The following is an 8,052-nucleotide window of genomic DNA, read 5'->3' on the forward strand; positions in this document are numbered from 1 at the left end:
CAAATACCGTGACATCTATGTTGTTTCAGTGTTTACCGTACGTTTTGTTTTGGTGATTTATTTGATGATTCTTTTTACTTTTCGCCAATAAAAGGCAAGTAACAAGCAATTGGACCAATAAATTGTTGCTGGTTCTCCTGTTCTTAAGTATCTAAGCTAATTCAGGAATGATGAGAAAACTAGTTTTGACTATCCCATTGCGTGATTAACGCAATGCTTGTGACAATCACTTCACGCATCCATTCATTGTTTTTAGTTTATTTATTCAGCCAGTTTTTCCCCAGATATCAAATCCATTGTCCTAGTTGTCACCTATGCCACTATCTGTCTCTTAGTTCTTTGTTTTATCGCCTGTCAATTAATAAGAGGTCTCTCAATATAACGTCGTCGGGACATTTTCCGGGATTGTGAACTGCGCAAACTGTCACCGAAAACAAAGGAGGGTGCTGAAGATAAATAGAAGGGCGCTACAAATTGAAGAAGGGCGCAAATAAATTAAAGAGGGGTGCTTCGCCCCCTTAAACCCCTCGTGGAGAACACTGAATACTCAACTAACAATACAATGTATTTGATCGGGGCGGGAAATGTGAATGCAGGGCGCTTGTTGACCGATGCAGGGCGCACGACTTCCTATGCAGGGCGCACGACTTCCTATGCAGGGCGCTTCGCCCTGCTAAAACCCCTCGTGGAGAACACTGAACTGAGAATGATAATGTAGTTAAGGATCAGCAGGAGGATATTACGAAGATGTAGAGTTTACAAACGAGGTTTCACCTATAAATCATGTAAGTATAATTAGACATGCGGGGCATATACGTCTAGCGAGAGTCAATGTCCTCAAATTACAACTAAAAAGAACAAAAATAAATATAATTTGCAGCTAGTGACTCGGTGGTTATTTTGAAGTATTTCTTTTGAAAATTAGAAACAATATTAAACTAAGTGCGTCATGGAGAGGATATAGCTCACTTCATGATATAATAAAACATTTACACCAAATCAAATTACTAAACAAACATTCAACTCTGTGATGAAATATGTTACTTTATGTGAACACAGATGTCATTTTCATTATTGTTATTACTGAGCATTTAATTTGCCTGCCCAATCTGATGCGTGAATTGTTTGTTATTTGTTGTACTATTTTGGCATGACGTTACATGTTTTTCTAAATAATAACATTTAAAAAATAAACAATACTAGCAAATGAATAATAAATAAAATGATGAAAAAAACAACTATGATTTTATTTTACTGTGTTTGGAAACATGACAATGTGCTGTCATATATGAAATCATATAAGAAAATATTTATTTAGTGTTGCCGTCATATCAAATCATTATATTGTTTAATATATGTCTATTTACTTACATCATTTCAAAGAGGCACCGAAGGAAGGAGACCTCTGTTTATCAGACGTGGAACGATTATTGGTCTCATGAGTGAAGCAAATTATAAACGCTAACACCATTAATATTAAATGGTTTAAGGGATCATTAACAACTACATTCTCCTCATGGACGCTTTCTCGAGAGACGCACGCACAGTGCTGATGTACATCTAGTTCGATGTAGTCAAACTGACACCAAAGGATAATTTGCCAAAACAAAACAAAAAGACATTTTGAATAAATACAGTACTTTTGTTATCACTCTGTTCATATAATAATGTTTGAATGGAAATTTGTTGCCATAATCCTTTTATTTTAAAGTTTATTCTGGGTTTTAATTTGACTTGAATGTGCTTCAAGTACAACGTTTGTATAATGTATATACCCTGCGCTTGAGTAAAACTTCGTAAAATAATTAATACTCAGACGGTTAATAGCTTTGCAGATTGTACACTCTCTGGAAGAGTCAACATACCTGCGTATGCGCCAAATTAAAAAGTCAAAGCAGCTTCCCATGCGTGGGTTTTCACTGCTTCATTTGTGTAATATGATGTACAAAGCACAAAATTGGAAACTTCGTATTTACCATGTCCATGTCATGTCGACATCACTCACAGTGGTTGCAATCACTCAGTTTTTATTCAGTTTTTTTCAAACTACCTACTTGGCCAAGTTTGATTATGGTACGTGTCCCACGTATATTGATTAAATATCACTTAACATTGCCCTTTTGTTGGGGTTACTATAACTATAACTCATTGTTGAACAAATGACAAAGTTAACGTCACTGAGTGAGGGGCCAAATCATGGGTAGGAGGGAGCGAAAGAATAGTATTATTTCAATAATTTTCCACACTAATAAAATCACTTACATTTCTGTGGTGTCTGTCTTGAAGAGAAGTGACGCCACACCTCGCGCATCAAGGAGTGACATCACATTACGTACATCAGCACCGTTGATTGCGTTGATTGTTGATTGCGTTCCCAACACAAAGCATATTGCTCTCGCAATACGTTATTTGTGTCTGGAACCCATGTACACAATGAAATACACATGTATTTGACGAAATGGACCACAACTGGGTTACCGCAACTTGGATACCCCAGTTGTGGCCGACAAATGACAAAGTTAACGTCACTGAGTGTGGGTCCAAATCACGCCAACAGACACACCTTGTGTCAGCCCCACACCAAAACTATGTAGAACAACATTTCTGCAAAACTGAGAAGATATCTAACACCCAGGGTTTACGTAAGGGCTAAGCATGCTGGCCCAGCCATGATATAGCAAAATAACTACTGCCCATGCTCGTAGCTAGACTAAAATTGTGCATTGTGATAGGTGCACAGTTTAAATGCATCCGATTTACACCTTTCCAGACTCATGAATTGTGCATCAGACAAGCCAGAACTTGCTACCTCCCTCTGATGCAGCTCCTATACAGAAACTCTGACCCTTATAGTATTGGGGACTTGAGCCCTGCATTGAATTTAAGCATAAAGTAATCACGTGTTATAGGCTGGCATAGAGAACAGAGGGCCTGTTTTGTTCCAAAATTGCAGACCGCTGCAATTGGACAGTAAGGGTCCCGTTGAAAACCAATAATAAACGACCTGAGGGGCATAGCCATGCTTGTATTTGGTGAAAGATACTTTCAAAGAACTATCTACAGAGCACCCCGGATGCCAATGTTGCGTAAATGCAAGATATGTGAATCATTATCGTTGGTGGTAAAAGTTACCTCCACAATGCGTGTACATGCAAAGAACATGAACAGGAAGAGTGCTTTAAATAACAGATGGTTATAGTCTGATCCGACAATGTATGACAAAAAGTCAACAAGGGCATGCAGAATGGAGCGTAAATTTGGTAAACGTCTATCTATAGCCGGCGTTTGTTTCTGCATGGCTGTTTATACTTTTTTGACAACAAAACAATCTGTCGGATTCCTACACCCCTGTAGCTTATATAATTTATGACACAGTTGTGGTGATTGTTTGTGCATGTCTGTTACAGACATTGCTATTAAGGACTCGCTGACAAAGTTAAAATTCTTGCGTAATGCTTGAGGTAGAAACTTTGTAACGCCTGCCAAGCTCGTGTTGATGGGGCCAATGCTGATGTCAGTAATTCTGTCATATATCACTGAACTTATCCCATGCATATTTTGGAATAGGGGTTGGCCACTGATCTGTCCATGTACCATCTGTTGACATTTCTTGATCTGAAGTAGAAAAATAGGATCTGCCAATTTATTATGTTTTTCCGGGATGAGTTTGCCTTAAACCTGATGTTGCATTGGAGACAAAGCAAGACTTATAGTATCTTCACACGATTGCTTGTTTATTATATGCACCACTGCAGAAATTGCCTGATTAGACATGAGCTCACCCCAGACCTCAATTGCCAGTACAATCGGAAAAAGTTCTAAAATCTAATGTTGTGTATAAAATTGTTTGGCCAACTCCCATAAAACCAATATGAGCCAAACAATGCTCCAAACAAGTAGTTGCATCTGTGATCAGCTGAGGTGCAAAATCTTCAGGAAACTGACTCGTGAAGTGCAGCAGGAAATCTTGCCAAACAAGTAAGTCTAATTTAGTAGAGTGATTGATACAGGGATGATGATGAGGGTTAAGTTAAGTCAAGCCCAAAGTAAAATCAATTAGGCAACTTAAAAAGGCTCTTCCGGGAGTGACGATAGTACGAGCAAAATTACGAGCATCCCAACCAGAGACTGGATTTCTTTAAGAGTTGCCTTTTTGCGTCCAAGAAACAGCTGAACTAGAAATATGCAATACAGTGTCTAATACCCGAAAAGCACAAAACAGTAGCAGGATCCTCCGTTTCTTCTTAACTAATGTGACTCCCAATTCATTACATAGACTAAACAAATCACAAAGATTAATTTACAGTGATAAAAGTCCAGTCATCCATTCCAAAGCAGTGCTAAAAGCTTCAAAAATTATGCAGGATGCTGCACACTCCATTTGGCGAACATTTATCATGATAAGTTCCTGCTACTTAAACCCCAGCAAATTATAATCAGATAGTGCCACTGGGATAATCCTGAATGCAGAGCGAATATCTGTTTTGGCCAAGTAGCAGCCCTGACCAAATTGTATGATCGTCCACTCGTACATACTTAACTGTAGTTAGTTCAGGTGGAATGCCATAATTAATGAAATTATACTGTGGCCAAAACAAATGATAAATCAGTCTGAATTCACCTGGTACTTTCTTAGGGACAACAGCCAAAGGTGAACAATGAAAATTAAAGATTTTTTTCGGAAATGGTCCAGCAATCCTGCCAGCAGCTAATTCTTTCTGCAATTCTTTGTCAACAACCCATGGTTGCGCAACAGCTGAGCTAAGTTTAGGTGAATCAGAGGTTATGTTATCTCCCAAAAATCCAATAGAAAAACCACAACTAAAACCATCTATAAGGTACTGAGCAAGAATAGTATCATACCTTAGGTGTAACTGCTCAATATTTATTGAAGTGGTTAGACCTATAGGGAAAACTGGGGTTGATTGAGCTATACCCAAAGCCACACCCTTTTGGCAAATCCTGTTTTGTAGGTTTTTCATTCCAAACCTGGGTGTGACCCAGAGCACCATCAAAACTTGTGAGGGCAGTTGCACCCGGAACATGGCTTTCCCCTATGGTAATTCTAACATGCTCGTCTTGGGAGGAAGCCCTGTGAACGAGAGAACTGAAAACTGTTTGAGAAAGACTGGCCAATAGATTGTTTTGCTTTCAAATACAACCCGATGTACAACTGGCACCAAGGTAAGGCTGCATGTTGACGCAATTTGCAAAAGTTGTGTCATAGTACTTCCAGCTCCTATTTTCATGACAGTATCACTGTATTTCATGACACCAGGTGTATCTGAATTAAACTTAGTTGAATAAATTGCTATGAAAATTTGAAAAGCAGATGACATTTTGCAATGGGTCAATGGGTATATGTTTTCAATGGGAATAAGGTGGAAAGATGGACTGTCACTCTGAGAAGGGTTCATAACTGATAATGTATACTGTTCCTTGTCAAATTTTGACAACAAACTACCAAAATCAACAAACTCATTACACCAAATTTTGTTTTTAACTTTGCCTGACACACTAGCCCCTAATGGTACAGTTACACTTGTGAAATGACTAACTTTCCCTCCTCCCACATGATCCTGTACAGAATATTGTGGACAGAAACCTGTTATTGTATTAACTGTAGCCAGAACAGCATTTTCAACCACAGCAGGGATGCTTGAACAATTTGTTGGTATTGCGATGACCGATTATCCAAATGTAATAGTAGCTTGACTTGCTTTCATCGAGTTTTCTAGGTTGGTAAATGTCTCAATGCCTTTACGTAATGCTTAAGTAGATTGTTGAATAAAAGCTGCCGTTTTTTTTAAATGCTTGTAATGTGATTGATTGACTCACTGGTACACTAGGAGAAGGCTGCGCTGGCGCATCCTATGTTTTTTTTTTCTATATTTTTTTATTACTTTAAATAAATACATTTACAAAAAAAAGAAAGAAGAAAATTACAAAAAAAAGAAAAGTGGATGGCTTAAAAGAATTGGAAGTGGGGGAACATTATTGATAAGCTGACAAATCTGGCTAATATGTGAATTACTCATAATTAAAATTATTCCATTTTTCATTAAATGTAGACATTGAACCATTATTGATAGCTATTTGTCACTCTACAATGCGAGTGTTTAACATTATACTCTCCACGACTTCCACCTTTGGGACAGAACCTCTTTTCGATTCAGAATAGAGGTGCTGTTTACAGATTAAAATAAAAAGGTTGAGAAGATTACAATAAAAACTGCCATGTATTCCAAAACAAATATCCCTGTCAGACAATAAAATATCAACGTTTGTCCATTTTTTCCAGAGTTGCTGACATTTTCCCCAAAATCTTCTAGTAATAGACATGTAATAAAAAGATGCTCAAGAGTTTCAATATCAGCGTAACAAAAAGTGCACAATGTACTATCAACTAATTTCCATAAGCACAAAATGTTATTTGTGTAAATTGCCCTATGTAAAAATTTATAATGAAATGCCTGCAGCCTGGAATCAAATGTACAGAGAAATGGTAGTTTAAAAATGGGTTTCCAATCTTCGTCCGGAATTTGAATTTCAAGCCGTTTTTCCCATTTATTTTGACAGCCCAAAGGAGGTACATTTTTCCTAACCAAATCCGAATACATTTTTTGTGGGGTTTAGTTTTGTCTCTAACATTAAGGACAAAATAATTGTCAATTGAATTTAATTTCTTAGGATTCTCCTGCAACTCCTTTTTCCATGACCTGGGAATAGCTTTTAACACAGATTGAAATTCAAAAAAATTAACATTGCAGTCGTATTTACACTTGAAATTTTCATAACTTAAAAAATGGCCATCATCTCCTAATAAATCATTTACATACCAAATATTCTTTTCCTGCTACAACCTCCTGTTGACATAATCATCTTTTATAGCAATATTTGAATTATGCCACAAAACCTGACTTTGATAATTAAATTTTTGATGATTTATACAAGAATGCCAAATGTCCATTATTTCCACCAAAAGTTATTTTTAATTGAAGTAATATACTTTTTAATAAAATTTGCATCTGCTTCCCAAATCTTATAATGTCCAATTTTCCTAAAAATATTAAAATAAAGTATTTTCCTTGGGTGAGCACTTTTTTCTTGGGACTTTTTAATCCAAGTCAATTTTAACGCCTTGGAAAATAGTGTTAAATTAGGTAAATTTAAACCACCATATTCAACACCACGACTAAGAGTAGCCCTGGATATTTTAACTCGCCTACCACTCCAAATAAATTGATTAATAATTGCATTAAGACGATTCATAAGTGCACTAGGAGGGGATGGCAAGGAGGAAAATAAATGGATTAGTTGTGAGATTGCAAGATTTTTAACAATTGTAACTTTACCCAAAAGAGACAGTGGTCTACAGCCCCATGAAGCAAACAAGGAAGAAATTTTTCTCAATTTATCTTCATAATTTAAAACCACCATGTTTTCTAAATTAAGGTCGAAGATCAGTCCCAATAATTCAAAATTATTTTCTAACCATATTAAATTAAATGTGGGGCATATTCTGTCACTGCATCCCTTTTTTGACCCAAACCAAACAGCCTTTGTCTTGCCTACATTCAATTTCAAACCTGAAACTAAAACGAAATTCTTCAGTACCTGGAAGACAGTACGTAGAGAGGATTCTGAACCATCTAATGTTAAAAATGTGTCATCTGCATACTGACTTAATAATAATGTTTTATTATCAATCTTTATTCCTTTAATATCACGATTGTTTTTCAAAGCCTGGGCCAGAAATTCGACTGCAATAATAAAAATGTATGGAGACAAGGGGTCTCCTTGCCTAACACCCCGGGATACTTTAAACATTTCACTTGCATGTCCGTTATTTATAACACATGAGACAGAATCCTTGTAAAGACATTTAACCCAACTCCTCAAAGAAGCACCAAAATTAAATTTTAAGAGAACCTCATCAATGTAGCTCCATTCAATAGAGTCAAAAGCTTTTTCGAAGTCCAACAATAACAACAGACCAGGAATTTTGTTAAGCTCAGTGTACTGCAACACGTCATACAAGTAACGAGTATT

The sequence above is a fragment of the Saccoglossus kowalevskii genome, chromosome 22, assembly GCF_978046115.1.
Source record: "Saccoglossus kowalevskii chromosome 22, keSacKowa6.1, whole genome shotgun sequence".
Classification (NCBI taxonomy): Eukaryota; Metazoa; Hemichordata; class Enteropneusta; family Harrimaniidae; genus Saccoglossus; species Saccoglossus kowalevskii.